The 18,300-nt window shown below is 43.3% G+C and overlaps 1 long non-coding RNA gene across 3 annotated transcripts; it reads left to right on the plus strand.

Moving 5' to 3' along the window:
• The first annotated feature begins 14,176 nt into the window (after nucleotides 1–14,176).
• On the plus strand, nucleotides 14,177–17,838 carry LOC122177937. 3 transcript variants are annotated; one of them, XR_006178204.1, is made up of 5 exons: nucleotides 14,177–14,206; nucleotides 14,762–14,913; nucleotides 15,795–15,941; nucleotides 16,262–16,689; nucleotides 17,499–17,838. It is a non-coding gene; the product is annotated as an uncharacterized LOC122177937 (long non-coding RNA). The 3 variants fall into 3 exon arrangements; XR_006178206.1 differs by having other exon boundaries at nucleotides 17,515–17,838; XR_006178205.1 differs by having other exon boundaries at nucleotides 16,304–16,689.
• Nucleotides 17,839–18,300: the final 462 nt, after the last annotated feature.

An 18,300-nucleotide genomic window follows, 5' to 3' on the forward strand; every position in this document is an offset into this window, starting at 1 on the left:
AACCAGTCTAAGCCTTTAAAAGAAAAAAAGGACGTACAGGAGGAAATCCACAGCGTTTGACTGGACCTGCAGTTCCAATTCAGGGTGAGCAATGCACATAAAAGAGATCCAGTGAGTGCCAGAATTAAAGAATGAGTAGAATTAAGACTTTGAGTCTTATATATTTTGGTTTTAGACGAGCGCTAAAGACCCTGGCGGTAACCACAAGTGGTGACCTATTGCTTTGATCAACAACATCTACCAGAAAATATATTTTGCCAGCGGATCCTTCTGCTCCCACAGTAATGAACCTCCACCAAAGATAAATGCGTTTGGACGTGCATTTGATCTTGTCGTATGATTTGAATGCATTTGCAATTCTGTACTCACAGTTTAAATTCACTGTCGAGAGCAAGTTGCAATACTTTTTAACGGGCTCTAATCTCTCTGGTTTCAGTTTGAGACCAAGAGGCATTTCATATCATCAGCAGTGGATTTGTATTGTATGCTCAGAAAATAGAACTGGATTTCCAGGGGGTTTAATTTATCAATATCTGGTCTTTACGGGAAACATTAGTTTGCATAGGAAAAGGGGTTAAAGGAAGGTTTAAATTATGTCTCTAATATTTCCTGAAAACTTTGTACAAAAATATTCTATGCCACAAAAGCCCATTAAATATTCAAACTTTAATATACATTCCTCAGTAACAAATGTACAGTTAGATAACACATAAAGAATTGTGAATGACTAATTATATTTTGCATATTTACAGCAAAGACAATTAGCAAATAGCTTTTATATGCAAAATAAATGAAAAAGTAATTAAGATGCACTAACTAGAGCAGCAATATCAAGTCTGTTGTCTTGTGATTCATTCCTAACAAACATAATAATTATGCATTCATTGTCATATAATTAAAACAGCTCTGTCCTTTAGAAAACTGGTTATTTACTGTATAATAACCTGAAGAGTGGCAGAAGTTCCTCATAATGGTGAGAAGGATAATTAAATATTTCTTCCTGGTGTCTGCTCACTCAGTTGAGTTTATTATCTTAAACTTCTACAAGAAAACATTTCTTTGGCAGTTCCAAGCCCTCTCCCCAGCTCACCTCCTCCCCACTGGGAAAGCTGTGCCTCCACTGCTCCCTGCTCCCACACCAGAACTTCCCCGAGTGCTGCCAGAATGGGTACAGCATTAAATCCCACACCAGAAGTTCATGGGTGCCACCTGGGAGGATGGGGATGCTCCCATTCAAACCATCTCCTCCATGCTGTGACCTTGGTTGAACTCCTTTGGTGTCACTGCTGGAGGGGCCCACATATCTCATTTTGTACATGAAGAATACCCCTGGCCTGAATGTGCCATGATCCTTGGATGGAGCACAGCAAACCTCTATCCTCCAGCAGTAACCCACTGCACCTCTGCCTCTCTCCATCCTCCTACTGCTTTCATTGCCCAGCTCTTATTATAGCTCAGTAAAACATAATAAATCATTTGGACTCAACTGGAACCATTAACCAATGCACAACAGAACACCCAGTACCATAAGCCATCTCTGTAATACCACAATATCATCAACCACTCTTTTTGTCTTAAAATTCCATTTTCCTGTAAACCTCAACTGCAGAACGCACCGAGCTCCAGCACAGGAAAAGCAAAGTAATTGTTTGGCTGAACTCAGGGCTGGCCTGCATCAGTAATCGGATTTCAGGGGACTCAATAGGTGAGGAGCAGGGCACAGGGAACCGGTCACCGATGTGTGCTGGGACAGACAGACTCAGTCCTGTCCTCCTCTCGGAGCCTCAGCTCAACACCAGCCCCGTGTGAACCCGCACAGAGGGAGCTGGGATTGATTTCATTGCCTGCAGCCCCTCAGCCCGTTGCTAGGAGTGTTTGAGGTAACCTGAGATTTGCCTTGAAGGGATGAGCAAGATGCAAAATGAACAGAAAGAAAGAAAGAAAAGGATAACATTGTGCTGTTGGCCTCTGCCAGGAGTGTGGTCTTTGCACATGTTTCTCAGTACTCCAGGAGAAAAAAAATTGAAGTCCCTACAGGCTTTGTTACTCAATTCATTTACTCAGACCTCTCCATCTGCTTGTTTCCTCTTTGGGAAGCAATGGGACATGGCCTGGCCTGAGCAGAGGGACCTCACGCTGCACCCCTTGAATTAGTCATCCTTCAAAGTTCTGGTTCCACATTGGTCCCCATGCCCCCTACACTTCTAACTCAGCACAGAATGGAGATGGGCTTTATTCTCCATTAAAGTCTATACAGCAGAGATTTCAGTGTTTGGGCCATGCTTACACTTCCTTAGGCTAACCTGGTGCTTGAGTGCATTCCTCCACAGCTCTGTCTTTCTCCTTTATCCCCTTCATACTAATGTTGGACAACCAAAGTTTTCTTTCCTCGTGCACTGCTGATGCCTAGTCTGCTGCTTGAGTCAGAGCAAGGATGGAGGGCAATACCTGTTAGTACGGGCAATACCTGTTAGTATGGGCAATACTAGTGGGACCCCTTGGAGACCCATTTTCTCTCCTTATCCCTTGAAATATACAGTGCTGCAAACCATCTCTACCATGCATGAAGGAACAGGGACCATTGACCAACCTATGAGGACTATTAGCCACCCTGTATGTACCATTAGCCATCCTATAGTGAGCAGTAGCCATTGTATAGGAAGCATGAGCTTCCAGAGCCTGCAGGGTGTCAGGACACAGCTCTGTGCAGAGCTGTCAGAAGAGACTTAACCTCGCTCTGTCCCTGTTTACCCAAAGTAAGAAGATTGCAAGGCTTATTTGATGTTTGTGAGTGCCTCGGGGTTATGAGATGATAGGCATTTTGTACATGCAAGTGTATTATAATGCATGTCATAAGTAGAATTAATAAGCTATAATGTATTAATGTAAAGGTAGCACATGCTCCTGCATGATGGCCTTTCTATCTGCAACTAAATGACTGTTAATTTGAAATCGGGTTAAGAAAAAGTAACGTAGTCCATCAGTATGGGATAATGAGTCAGTAAATATCATTTATACAAAATGAGTCAGCAATAAGAACTATGACAGAAATAGATGCAAGGGAGAGGATGTTTGGAGAGATGGATATGACACATGCATTCCTTTCAGAAGTTATAATGTTCTTTTTGAAAATCTGACTTTGATTTTGGGCAGTTCTCATCTAAAATATTGGGGATCCCAGCAGGAGCTGGGCACAGAACCAGAAGGGGGGACCTTTTGCCTCAGATTTTTTGTGAAGGGCAATCTGAGCCCTCAGGAAAGAATCAGAAGGTCCTCTGTGACTTAGTAGGGATGTTGGGATTGAACATCAGAAACTGGGGTTGGGGTGAACATCAGAAGCCCTTCTTGATCATAGAGGCATCAGTGAGCTTTCCTAGAATCATGTAATAGAATTGAAAGGCTGGAAATAGCCTCCTAATATCCCCAAGCCAAACTCCAGCCCACCCCTACCCCTACCATGCCCACTGACCACATCCCTCAGTGTCACATCTCCATGGTTCTTGGGGTACCTCCAAGGACTGACTCCACCATTCCCTGGGCAGCTGTGCCTCTGCATCACTGCTTGTCCTGAGAAGAAATGTTTCCAAATATCCAACCTGACTCTCCCCTGGTGCAACTTGAGACCATTCCCAACACCTGGACATTGCCCATATCCTGGATTCAGGAAGGTTGTGACACCCAAGCACAGCTTGAGTAGAAATTGTCGAAGTACTCCTCTGACTGGAACCAAGAAGCCAAACTATTATTATGATAAGTGTTCATATTTGGACTAATTATGTATTTTGCACATGCAATCCACACCCACTGATGAGCTCTCCCAAAAGCAGAGGTCAAAATGCTGTATCTACTTCAGCAATGAGCTGTCGCTTGAGCAAAGAGGATGCAGCAAGGCCAGCTCCACATTGTAGCACTTTCTTTCATCTTGCATTGAAAGCAGGAAAGGCAAATGGTTTCTTTCACCTCTCCAAGGTGCTGCACCTCCTGCATCTTGCAGAAGTCACCCCTAGATTTGTCCCCCTCCCAGGCAAAGGGCCAGCAGCTGGTTTGGTGCGGGGCAGCCTCAGATGGACAGGAATGGGGAGCGTGTGTGAACAAGAATGAATGTTCCTAGGCAGGGATAAGAGGTAAAGGAATAAAATGATCTCTAGCTCTGTGTAAAAGAAAGAGAGAAAATCAAATTCCAGCAGCTACAAGCTGGCTACGTTATACCATCATAATCCAGAAATGAACATTGATTCCGAAGAAGTCGCTTCTTCAAACTTTAACGCAACAATTAAGTATTCCATTGTCATGGCTCAATTAAATGGTATGGCCTGAGAAAATTGAGGATTGTAAAGTGAGGATGGAATGTGCTTTGATCCTCTTTCCAGGGTTATTGTTTCATTAATAAATGAACATGTCATTTGTCTCACCAGAGGGAGCTCCTGCCCTCCAGGCTTTTTCCCTTTTTTGTTCAGGTTTTATAAAGATGAATTTCCAGTGCTCTGAAATACCATGGATTAGTAGTTAAGCCTGACAGCACTTCGGGGAGTAGTGGGCTTAAAGTGCCTCACACAGGTCTCCAAAGCACTTGTTTACTAATAGAGGAAATCAGCGACCGTCTGCAGCTGCTGATATCGCATTACCATTTGGAAAGACAGTAGCTGAGATAACAAATCACACAGTTTTAATAATTACTCCTGCATTCCAGTTTTTTGTTTCCTGCATAACTGCAAAGGCTGGATTTCTTCCAAATAAACAGATAAAAACAGTATGGAACTTTTATCTTTTAATGATAATGACAACACATCATGTTTCACTAAAAGTTTCCTGCTGAATTTTTTTTTTTTTCCCCCTGATTTTCAGAGTTTCAATAAAACGTAATTATACTTTATAATTCCGCTCTTTTAATCTTCACTTCAAAAACTATTCACAGTTAGCAAGTTTGCAAGGCACGGGGAGGCAGAGCGGCCCTTCCCCACGTTGGGCTGTTCACAAATTCTATCTTGGGGTAAACCTGTCACCAAACGATGCGACCCAAGCTGCTTTGCATTCAGATTAATAGCTCGCCTCATTTGAATACAAAATAGCCCCATTTTTGCTATTATTAAAAAAAATAATAATAAAAAAAAATTAACAAAATCGTTTGGCAGCGAAAGGATGTTTGAGCGACGATGTGTCTTTTCTGTCCTTATTTCTTTTTTTTCCTTCTTCTTTTTTTGAATCCTGAATGGAATATGCTCTGGTGTCAGGACGCTTTCGTATCAATGGCGAGGCACTAAAAGCAGTGCCTATAAGAACCAAATGGTGAATACGTACTCTGGGAGTCAGAAAGTTCTCGTTACCCCAAAACCTAATCAGATCTCCACACCTTTGCTATGCTGAGAGAAATGCCAGCAGTTTCATTAAGAACTTCTGTTCCTAAATAATTCCATGGATTTATTTAGAAGAGCAGAGAAGAGGAAGAGGAGGAGAGGAATGCCGCAATTGCACCTTCCTCTCCCAACCCAAAATATCCAGGCTTGAAGGTAAGGTAAACTTTTCTCACAGCTTTTAGTTTGCTTACCACCAGCCTATGTTCCAGTGGGTGATTAAAGAAAGCTTTTTTAAAGCATTACTTCAGAATGATCTTAATTGGTGCAAGGTTGAGCCCTTTCTAGGAGGGGAGGGAAAAGGTTGAATAGCCTTTTCAAGTCACATGAAAGTTTCTAGGATGAATGTACGATAATTAGATTAATAAGTAGCTTAATTTATCACAGCTAAGGATTTCAACAGCCACACATTAGAGCAAGAAAAAAAAGATTAGTGTGATTCCAGTTTGTAAAAAAAAAAAAAAAAAAAAAAATTGTACCAAAACTTGATTAACCTTAAATACAAAGTGCCTTTCTTTTTGTGTGTAAATTCAGTGGTTTAAGGGGCAGAAAAAAACAGTGAAATAATCAGAAAAGTCCTGTTCCGTTCCTTTCTGTGTGCTGGCTAATGAGAGATATCAGGACTGTGCAAAAACAACTTTTCCCTGCGAGGTTATTCTTCCCAGAATGTGGATTTAAATGGAATCTGCAGCCTCTGTGCCTGTTGGAGATCCTGAAGATCTGCGTGAGGCGTGAGACAACGGGGCTGAAAATACCCCTAACAGCAGCCTTATACATTTGAAAATAAAAGAAATGGAAGCAGCGAGGAAATAGGTGAACTGTATATTCTGTGGGAATGCACAGTTCTGTTCACCTTGGTGCTGGCAAGCGAGAGCAAGGCGAGAGCAAGGAGCCAGAGGTGTGCAAAGCAGCTGTGGCCAAAGCCGACGCCAAGCGTGCAATTACCAATGCTAATTAGCCCCTCAATATTCGCCTGCACCGAGTGCGGTGTCCAAAGTGTGCCATCATCACTTCTGGGCGCTCACACCAGGTGTCATTAATCCACCTCTGGAATGCCGCTGCATTGTCCAACGAGGCTCCCCATGCTTTTTAGGAAGTTGGTGTTGGGCCCAAAGGATGGGTTTTGGCTCTCTCTGTCCCAAGCCCCAATTTGAAACAGGCCCATAAGGGGAAGGGTCGTTCCTCCCCTAGGAAACAGCAAAACAAACGACTCCAAGCCTAAAACAATAACAAGGCTGCGATGAAATGAGAACTGAGGATGGTTGCTTTTAATTTGATCTCATACTTAAGGGGTGCCCATGAGTGCTAATGAAAGGAAGGGAGCAGTGGGTGCAATTAGGGTGCAGATAACGCGCCTTGCACGCGCCGTAGTGTCTGAGAGGTTAGCGCCAGCATGGGGAGATCATCCCAATCAAAGTGGCTGAGGGCACTTGTGCATCGGCCTGTTTGATAAGACTGATAAGTGTAACCAGTAGCTTAGGATAATCGATTTCCACCGCCGGAGATCTCCCCGGATGCTCTCATCCTTTCTTCTGTTTATATGAAAGTGAAGCTTTAAAGATGCTTTATCATCTAATGGCGAATATGACACAGAGTTACAAACGGAATCTTTTTTTAATCTCAGAGTGGAAAATTTAAGCGGGGCAGTGGTTCGCTTTAATTATGTATATTGAACAAATTTGAAGAGATGAGAAGAAACTTGTTTTTCAGCCCACTGAACCCAAGTGCTTGCCTGTAATCTAAAATGGATATCTAATTATTGTTTAACATTATTTATTTAGGAGGAGTTACGACCTCTAATTTGCCTTTAAATGATTAATTTAGTGTTTAAATAAAGCTCCTTTTATTTAATAATGTTTTCTTTAACCAATCTTCACTAATGTCAATAAACTCTTTGTTTAACCTTCTTAAAGGAAACATTTTCTCAGCTCTGAGACAATTACAAATTGCCAATACCCATATGGAAAAATGAGCTAAGTAATCATCTAACATTACTGCAGTGTGCTTAAGAAGAGAATACTCCATCCCAGTAATGCAAAGCGAGGGGAAAGAAACAAGCTTTCCTAATCATTGGGCACCCTCACCCATGGGGAGGGGTCTTGGTAGCACCCTCCTGTGCATTGATGCCAATGACCACAAGGGATGAGCTCACACACAGGGCAGGGGAGCGCCAATCATTGCCCCAAAACTCAGCTCCAGACCTTTGGCTCCTTTCTGAAAGGCACATACAATGGCACATGTATGTTACTTTATAGTCCATACCGGCCAACAGATTTCAAAATGAGCAGCTGCTGTGTGTTGAGCACCATTTCTATGTTATAAAAATGGTATTTGTAACAAGCTATGTGCATGTTCTCTTGATCTTGTTTAGATCCTCTGTGCCTTGCTCTGAAGTACGGTGTGTCACTGGAGCTGGGAAGATCATGAGAAACAACAAGTAGCTCTAACAAAGGCAAAACAGAGTCCAGGAGAACAGAAAGAGGGGAAGTAATGGACAAGAAGGAGAGACAGGACTTAAAGCAGGAGCGGAGAGCAAGATTACAGAGGATGGCAAAGGGTAGAAGGAAGAAGAAAATCCAGGATGTGAGGGTCATAGGTTTGTGCTGGTCTGATTGTGGAGATCTCCATGGATGGAGACTCCACAATCCCTCTGGGCAGCATGGTCCAGTGGTCAACAAACCTCAAGGCAAATAACACCCTTCCTGTGCTAGGAATGGGACGTCCTAGATGGGATGACTTCTCAATATTGGACTTGTTTTGTTATTGACCCAAAAGTTCGTGTTGGAACTAAAGAATGTTTCCAGCAAGTCAATGTGCGGCAGTTTTGTTTTTAGAGTAGGAGCAATGCCTGAAGCTGCTCAGGAGTTGTGGGACAGCAATAGGATGGAAACGTTTGACTCCTCAAGGTGTGGTCTGCAGAGATGTCACATGTGGGAAAAGAAAGGATGGACAGGTGGAAAACAAACCAGGAAGAGGAAGAATGCAGAAAACTCTCAAAAGAGCAACAAATATTGAGAGGTGTGAGACTCAACCAAACATTAGGAACAGAGCTACAGAAGACTATAGGAAATGTAAGTCCACATTGGTTATTGTCTGGAACTCAAGTAGTATCAAGGTGAACAGAGACATATGTTGGCACTGCAGTCCACAAAGAACAAAGCTGCCTCGGTGTGGCTGGAAGCTCAGCAAGCATTAGGTGTCTGAAGAATCTTGTTCTTCCTCTGCTTTGGGAGTAGGTGGGAGCCTGAGAGCTGTAGGGAGCTGGTTCTCTGCTGGCCAGAGACCAAAATATCACACAGGAGTGTCTGCACTTCTGTTCTCCATCACCTGATCATCTAGCAGGTCCCTGCTCTGTTCCCAGCATCCCTTCACTGACATAAAATATTCTCTTTTGGTATCTTTCTTTTTTAATACTGGCAAAGACCTTTTGAGTACTTGTCTTCTGAAGTTTTGATATGAGAGGTTCAAATTATTTCCTAACAATACGAGCCAAGACCTCATTCAAGTTGTGGACATCCTCAGCTCATTACTGTACACACTTAGGCTGATACACTGGCATGGGTGATTTACCACAGGTTCTCACAGGAAGGTGAGAAAATCCATGCTCAGCTTCTTCTTTCTCTCTCATCCTTACACTTACAGACCATTCCTCAGAAATTCAGACTGAGGCCACACAACAGCAGAGCCCAGCTGATGCCATCAACACAACCAGGATTCTCTTTGCATTCACCTGCAAGCAAACTTCCATGTAAGTGATGAGACTGGGACCAACACACAAACAAGAAGAATCTGGGGACTCCCACGCTCCCTTCCAGAGCCAGCAGAGTTGGATGAACTGCTACCTTAGCATCTCCTCAGAGCTGGGCCAGCACATCAAGGGGGAATAGAATTACACAGAATCACAGAATCACAGAATCACCCGGGTTGGAAGGGACCTCAAGGATCATGTAGTTCCAACCCCCCTGCCTAGCAGGGCCACCAAACATACACATTCAGATCAGGTTGCCCAGGACCCCGTCCAACCTGGCCTTAAACACGTCCAAGGACGGGGCATCCACAACCTCCCTGGGCAGCCCGTTCCAGGGCCTAACCACTCTCCTAGTAAAGAACTTAATTGAATTAGAATTGAGTCCTGCCTTCAGCTCTGGCCTCGGCTTTCCAGGTGGGGTTCCTCCTCCAGCGAATGCAGCCATACACTAGTCCAGATGTTCAAAGAGGGACCAGCCTCCCACAGATCCTATGGGAAAGATGAACAAAAGGACAGTGAGCAACTACATGTCTTAAAATGTTCAGTTCAGAAGCCACCATGAGCTGTTTGCCCTGCATACGGTAGGAATCAAAGTATAATCTCAGTTGGGTTACAGGTGAATGAGCAGATGTTGTTGCCCTCAGGCAGCTTGAGGAGATACCATCACCTTCTGAACACAGTGTGTTAAAGATGAACCCTCTTTAAAATAGCTGATGACCTTCAGACTGCTAACTCTATGTAGGCCCAGCTGCTCGTTAGGGGTCAAGAAATGCCTGGTTAAAAGCTCCTGCCCCAAGCTTCCACACAGCATGGCCAAGTCCCCTGAGACTTGCTTGGCAGCCCAGCCACATGTGGAGCTGAATCACAGTACACATTCCTCCACTGGAGTCCTTTCAGTGTTAGGAGACGTCATGACCTGCCCCAATGGACATGGGAATAGTTTTCCCAGGAAACATGTTGACACATAGGAAGCAAGTTCTCTGCATCAGCCAATGCAGAGTCTTCAAATAGCAATAGGATGCATCCAAACTTTTATTATTATTATTTAATAAAGAAGTTATTGTGCCTTTTTTTTTTGAAACCACAATAGGAAAAGGGTAGATGTGGCACTGAGGGATATGGTTAGTGGACATGGTGGGGATAGGTTGATGGCTGGCCTAGATGGAAAAGATCTTGGCAGTCTTTTCCAAACTTAATGATTTTATGATTCTGTGAAAGAAAAAATCAAGGGTCTTTTTGCATCCCTCATCTCTTTAGACAGGACTTGCACATTGCTCCCAGCTGCTGAAAACCCTCACTAACCTAAACTAAGTAAAAATTTAAGAATCAAATGGAGTTGTAAACTGCTAGTTAGAAAAGAACTTAGCTTTCACACTTCGGTTAGCTTTTCATCAACCCTGTAAAATTCCCACTGCTTGCATGGACAGGAATGGGTAATATTCTTTGATAAATGAATAAAATATCAGGTAGGAAGCATTTTGTTTGCCTGGAACTTCATTATCTCCATCCCCACCCTCCTGAGCTCATATGAAGGCTGTGTGTCTGGGCTGGTGTGGTTTTCCGTTCTGGTTATTCTCTGTTTGGCTTGTATTAGCAGCTACTAGCATGGAGCCCTGGAGGTAGCTCAAAGTTGAAATTGTTTCCCCTTTCATCTTACATCATTATTTAAAGTGATATTATGGATTTTGTTCTGGGGCTACAAATTCATCTACATTACATACCCCACTGTAAATTTTTACAGTGAAATACAGAATCGGTAGCTTTTCTGAGAGAGACCAAAAAAAAAAAAAAGGCAATTCTAGCAATGGGAGAGGACAAGTTGGTAGAATATTAGGAAGAAATTATACTCCGAAAGAGTGGTGATGAAGTGGAACAGCTGCCCAAGGAGTGGTGGGGTCAATGGTCACCATCGTGAAGATATCCAAGAGCCACGGAGATGTGGCACTGAGGGATGTGGGCAGTGAGCATGGTGGGGTGGGCTGGGGTTGTGCTTGGGGATCATGGAGGTATCTTCCAACCTGAATGGTTTTATGATTCTGTGGTTCTACGAGTATTTTTCCACCTCAGCATAACAACCCTCAAAGCCAGAAACACATATTCTCCGTGATTCTGTTTTTGTTTTGCTCTCTTGTTTATTTTCATCTTAACATTAATTGCCCCATAAAGTCTGCTTGGTTTTATCAATTAGCTTTTGCAGTGAGAAAATATTTTAGCTCCTAATGCAGCGTAATGATTTTTTTTGCCTATTTGCTGAGGGGGTTATTAATAAATGTCCCCACTGGGGTTAGAACTCTGGTGCACTGGTGTTTGCTTTAGGGGAAATGAGGGATTGGAGGAAAATCCTAACCAAACGGAGCTGTAATTAGAGGGAAAGCAGCTGCAATTAGAACTATATGTTCGCCTACACCCATGGCACGTGGGGACAGACCTCCCCTTGACTCAGGCAGGGATGGCAGCAGCAGCTCTGCCATGGCAGATAGGGGAAAACTGTGGGTTTCCCCTTTGTTTCCAGATGTTGCACCATGCATTCAGCATATTTTCCAAGGAAAAGCCTTTCAAGGAAGATTTCTTCTCAGCAGAGAAGCCAACAGCATACTCCTCTGGGCCGGGATTTCACCCTGATGTCTCACTCCTTGCTATTTATTTATCCTGAACTGCTGCCACCAGCACTGCTGGGCTCTCTGGTCAGCTGCCAGCAGAGAAGGTCCTTCAAACACCGCATCCCAGTGCTCATCAGACGCTCTCACTGTTACCTGCAGAGTCTTCTCCTGTAGCTATAGGTTCTCCAGGGCTGCATGGCAAAGCCTGGCAGACCTCGTCCTCCTTCCTGCTGCCACAACGGGCTTTGTTCACCAAGGAGAGGAGCAGACGCTGTCCCTGCAGCTTTCCTGCCTCTTACAAATCTAAATTCATCGTTGCAGGGAAATGAGGCAGCTAATAGGCTGTCCTAGCAAAATCACAAGACACAAGTTTCTGGAAAGATGAATTTTCCAGCCTGAAGCCTGATGGGAATTCAGGCTGAGTTAAAACATTAGCGTTTGACTTTATCAATTAGCCGAACAACATTAAACACTTTCATACAGCAAGGACACATATGGAATAATAATAAAAAAGTGCAACAGATGTGCAGTGCTGCTTAATATGGCTTTTAGCTTAATTCATCTCATTGCAGAAAGCTGTAATTCTCATGGTTTCTGAACACCAGCGGCTGATGTAACATGTTGTCCTTCCCTCTTTTTTTGGCTAAAAAAAACCCCAACCAAAACAATTACTATTATAGCACTATTAGCTTTAAGGATTTACAGCTTTGCTTCTTTCACAGCAGAGATCAGAAGTAATATAATTTGTTCTGGGAAAACCTGACCGTGTCCTTACAAGCCTCTGCAGGGCACTCGTATTGATATTCTCTATAGGTTCCCCATACAGCCCTGCATAGGAAACAGGCTAGGAGCCGGCTGGTTACAGAGACCCATGTTTGAGTGCAATCTCTAATCACATCCAGAGAAAGCAGATAGAAAGCAGCAGCATGGTGCAAAGGCTTATCATAGAATGGAATATCATAGAATGGTTGGGTTGGAAGAGACCTTAAAGGTCATCTAGTTCCAACCCCTGCTGAGGTCCGGGTGCCTCCTACCAGGTCAGGCTGACTGGGGCCCCTTCCAGCCTAGCTATGGGCACCTCCAGGGATGGGGCATCCATAGCTTCTTGGGCAGTCTGCTCCAGTGCCTCACCACCCATTGAGTAAAGTTCTTAAATTCCCACCACTTAAATGTAATAGAGGAGGGGTTTAGACCATCATTGAACTGCATCCACAAAAAAGTAGATCTTGCCATCATCTCCAAAAGATGCAAGCTGTGCGAACACCAGAAAAGTCACCTATATGAGGATGGGTCTTAAGATTCCCTTTGGAAAACAACTGCTGTAGATAGAAAACCTGAAACACCGTGTGGAGCGTGAAGCAGGTATCCACCACCAGCACTGCTGGAGCAAGAAGAGCTGACCCTCAGTTGCTGTGTATGGCTCATACCCTATTGCTCTTCCCAGCAAAAGCATTGAGGCTTTGCATGGAGAAGGTGAGAACTCTTTTTGTACAAAACAAAGCCTTCTGACCTGGCAAAAGCAAAGACATTTCCACCAACTCCATGAGAGCTCATGCTCTGTTGGTATCTACTCTGATTCCTGGCAAGGCATCCACCACAACCTCTCCAAATCACCATAAAGCTGCCTATTCTTGAGTCAGCTGACCATTCAGTTTCCTTTTTTTCCTTCTTATCCTTTATGTGTGTGTGTAAGCATGTGTCTCTCCATGTATCCCTCTAATCACACACACTTTGTGTGCACAAGATGTACGTGTATTATCTTCAACACTCAGAGAAGCTTCTTATTTATCTGAAAAGTTGTTTTAAAGGAATATGTATTATAGGGTGGAAATAATAGTCACAGAATCATAGAATTGAGTTGATAGAGACCCTTTAAGGCCATCTGGACCAACCCCCATGCAGTGAACAGGGACACCCAAATCTCAATCCATTACTTCCATCCAGCCTTGGGTGTCTCCAGGGATGAAGCATCCACCACCTCTCTGGGCAACCTGAGCCAGTGCTGCACTTGTTGTAGAGAAACATTTTCCTTGTATCCTATTATACCTCCCCTCTTTTAGTTGGAAACCATTTCCCCTCATCCTGTCACAACAGCCCCCGCTGAGTCTGTTCCCTTCTTTCTCACAGCCCCCCTTTAGATACTGAAAGAACAGCATACATCCGTGCACGCACACAAACCAACACCTATGTCTTAGCGTGTATCTGTGTAACACGTGTACACACACAACAAACACGTGGTATGTTCATTAGCTAAATGCAGAACTCATGCTGTAGCCTTTCCTCCCTGTGCTGAAGGGCGTGAAATTAAGCGCAGGTGTTTTGAGTCACTTTTATTACATTAACAGCACCAGAAACAGCACAACCTATTGCGGCTGCTTTGACACGGCCGTTAATTTTCTCTTGCAGCTGTGGCAATTAGAAAGTGTACTTAATAGAGTGTCATGTTAATTGTTGCAGAGTTAACCAATTTCTCCATTTAATTGTCAATTGATTAACCTATTGAAATGGTAAGTGACTCAGTTTCCTTCCAGAACAAACAGCAGCTACGTATTGTAGTTCCATCCAGCTGGAGGGGGTACTCTGTGATTTGCTTAGGCTCAGTGTGCTGGTATTTTTCTACACCTCCCTGAGCTTTTAATTAGATGAGCCAATTTTACATGTATTTGTCTGTTGGAAAGGTTATCTGTGCTGGAGCTGACCTGCAGAGACAAGGTTGAGCCTAGCGGTCTTAATAGAAAAGGTTTTCAGCTATGACTGCCGTACTTGATTGCATTGTAATGGTAATTAACTTGAGACTTGGCCTCCCTCAATGTTTTTTTGTAGCTTTAACTATGCAATGAGATGTTTCCTCTGTCATATATATGCACTTATTAAGCTCTCATTGGATTCTAATATGCATGCAAATAGTCAAGAGTTTCTTAAGGCTAATACTACACTGTGTAGATTGTAGTGCCATTAAGTCACTACAAAGATGTAGCCCGCAGCAAACTTATAAGGCTCCTCTTCCTGTGAGTGTAGGCGAGGCTTGATTTCTCATTTTTGTGCTTTGCTTAAACCTAAAGGAGGAAGAATTCCCTCTACGTAGTTTCGTTGCCTTTTAACCTGAAGGATACTTCGCACGACAGCAAGCTTTAAGGCTTTATTCTTACAGAACCATCCTAAAAGCGCTCTTGTGCTCTACAAGGAAGATTGCAACGTTCTCAATTCCAAGTCGGTTTGTAATCCATCCCCACCCCTACTCCTTGCTCCGTGTGGCCCGTTTGAAAGCCCCCGGTATATCCTGTGTTTCCGCATGTTCTTTTACAGTACGGCGCTGTCATTTAATTACGAGACAATCCACCACAACTGAGCAAGCATTTCCATCATTGATAATGTTGGTAGCAGGCAACTGAGACAAAATGATTACAAACCTATGTTGCGCTCAATAGTCCTTTAGAGGATTTCTCTCTTAATAGCGCTGCCTCATTCATGTTTGGTTCAGTACATTTGTTCTTTAAAAAAGGCATAGATTAGAAGAGTTTCAGGGTAGGTTAATAACTCAACTGAAAATGGCTGCTCGCATTGTCAAAGTCTGTTCCTGCAGTTGCCTGGTGCTTTCTTCAGTTCTTCCACACTGCAGCTTTGGCCCAGTTGGTAAACAGCTTAAGTCCAGACATCTTTTCATTCTCTGCGCAGTGGATTGAAATAAAAATGCATATAAGTGGCGACTGACTGGCGCTGGCCTGACAATAGCCTGTAACATTATGCAAGGGTATTTACATAGGAATAAGGCCTTGGTAAAGAAGACAGGGGCAATTAATGACTAGGGCCACACATATAAGGAAAGTTTGTCCAATCCTTTCTTCAATAAAGATCTTTTGTAAAGTGCTATGGAAACTCATGGAGGCCCCCAAACAGATTAGGAGTGGGACTTTTGTGGTATGTTTTTTGTTGTGTTTTTGTTGGTTTTTTTTTTTTTTTTTTTTTTTTTTTTTAACTTGAAGCTAAAAGGGCCAAATTTTGTAAAGGTAAAATGTAATTCTTCTGCAGTTTAGATTTTTTTTATTTTTTTTTTCCTATTGTGACTCCCCCACACCTTTTCTTTTTTCCCTACAGGAACCAGTTGAGTGCAGCTACTTTCATAAGAGGAAGCACAGGGGAAAAAGAAAGCAAGCAAGTAGTGTACCTCCACCAGGGAGCACGGTGGAGGCACAGGGCTTGTTGGGGACCCGTCATGAAGCTTGACTCCTTCTGCTCACACAGGTTTGGCATTTAAGCTAATTTGTAAGCATTTAGGGCCTGACTCTGATCTCCCTTTCACCGCTCACTGGAGCTGTCAAAGCACTTCCCAGCAGAAGTAAGGAAGGGACCCTGCCAGCTGGATTTGTCCCTTTCTCCACTCTTTTGTCCTGGTGGATTTGGGCTTAAGTAATTCTGACAAAACAAGGACCCCCGTGTCCTAGCATGGGTTGTGTTGCTGATAGTGGAGCATCTTCAGGGATGTAGAATCCTTCCAGATGGGATGCCCTCATCAAGGCTGACATATAGGGGAGGGTTTACACACTTTACTTTTCCACCTGTAGGGCTCAGCTCAAGGCTTGTGGATACCCATTCTATCTCCCTAGGGGACACCAGCCCAAATCCTAGTCAATGAGGCCTATTCCAATAGCCAACGAGGCCTACTCCAGTGAGTCTCAGGCTTCAGACTTGCACGGCTCTGCTGAGGACCTCATTTTTCCATGGGTGGCCATGGCACATCTGTTAATGGCAACTTGAACACGTCCACAGCAGTTAAGCAGTTTCACTTTCAGGCTCAGATGTTGGTGTTCAAAGACTTTGTTCTTATTCCGATGACTGATAGAGGACCTCTGTTTGGGTTGATGCTGTAGTCTTTTAAGTATGCTTTCCAGAAAGCTGTAAGTCTCTATTTTGAGAGCAGAGCAGAGATCCTTCTGTTGAACCCATCGTATATATTCAAGAAGACAACACTTTGGTGGACATCAACACATTGGTAAGCATCAATGAGGAAAGCCTCAATGATTTTTCTATAGTTCTCCCAAGTTTGAAGCCATTTGATGATCTGCTTGCTGAATCTTTTTCCTCTTAAGTGATTTTTATAGCAGAATATAACTCAAGAGAAAAATATACTTCCTGGGAAGTATATTCTTCCAGTTATGCCACTTTCTTTATTCAGAATTAAATTAAAAGATCAACACTTCCATGGAAATTAATTCCTGAAATGCTTTCTGGACACTGAAGAGGGGGAGACAAATGTTAATAACACAAATGTGTGATTCCTGTGAGAGGAGTGTGGATGCAGCAGAGAATGTGATTCTACTTCAGCCCTGGAAAGCTGCAGAAATCAATGCTTCATTCAAGGCTATTGATCAGTACTAAATTAATTAGACTTCAAGGCTTATGGCAGTTGATAAGACAACTTGTTAATTTAGTCAATGATAGTGTTTTCCCTAAAGCAGCAAATACCCTCTTTCTCAGAAAAGACATTTCCAGCACTTGCTACCCAATGTTTTTCCCCCTCTTTTTTTTTTTTTTTTAATTAAAAAAAAAAAATTCACTTTTAAATTAAGATAAGGATTGGATGGGGAGATGCTTCCATCTACCCCCATTTGCCTTCCTTTGCTCTAACGTTGGAGCGGGATGTTGATAACATCTGATGTAATTTAATAGGATGGCAGCATAACATTTAGCTTCTTCGACCCCGGCCCATTGACGGCGACGTTCATTTGGGAAAGCTGCTGGGGGAGGAGGAGGAGGGAGCAGACCCACTTTCTAACTCCGTTTTTAAAATGGCAAACCCAGAGTTCCTGCTTCCCAGGCAAGGAGGATGCTTGTGGCAGCTGACAAAGGCATGGGCAGTGCTGGTGCTGCAAGCCATGAATGAGACAAGGTATCCCAGAATACCCCGGACATCGGGCCATACTTCCTGCTGGCTGGGAAGGACAAAAGGACAAAGCTGAAGGAGTGCCGGGGTCCCACCACCAGCTCTTGGAGGCACCAGTCTGCTACCAACAGCACTCCAACCCTCGGAGAATGCTAATAAGCCACTGAAGAGCTCAGCTTTCCTGCCATAATTCTATAGCGCCGTCGAGGACCCCATAGTGTTCGCTAAATAAAGACAACTAATTGAGAATTTTTTGCACATTTTGCTCTGTGGACTTGTTGTTCAGGCGGTTCGTTGGGGAGAATGTCCCCCTACTGACAACAGGGGCTGATTGTTTTGGCAGCCGCCGGGTTAGCGCGAGTTCCCGGCTCTGGGGCTGACTTTCCAAGTATGACAAAAATGTTTAATTTTGGATTTTTTTTATTTTTTTTTTTTTTTAATTATGTGGCTGAGAATTATTTTGGTGTTGTGGAGAATAGGCCGTCTGGTGCTCATGTTAAAAAAAAAAAAAAAAAGAATATTGCTGGCACGGACTCTCAGAATTAAACCTTTGGTCTTTCTCCTTTATTTTCTCTCTCTCACTCTTTTTCCTTCTCTCTCTCTTTTTGCTGGTTTTTGGTGTTTTTTTTTTTTTTTTTTTTTTTAAACTGTATTTTCTATGGTGAGGCCTACATTTTTGTGTCTGCAGGTGACACTTTGATTGAAACTAAAATTAATAAA

The sequence above is a fragment of the Lagopus leucura genome, unplaced genomic scaffold (assembly GCF_019238085.1).
Source record: "Lagopus leucura isolate 7727_CA_CO unplaced genomic scaffold, USGS_WTPT01 Super-Scaffold_1, whole genome shotgun sequence".
NCBI classification, from domain to species: Eukaryota; Metazoa; Chordata; class Aves; order Galliformes; family Phasianidae; genus Lagopus; species Lagopus leucura.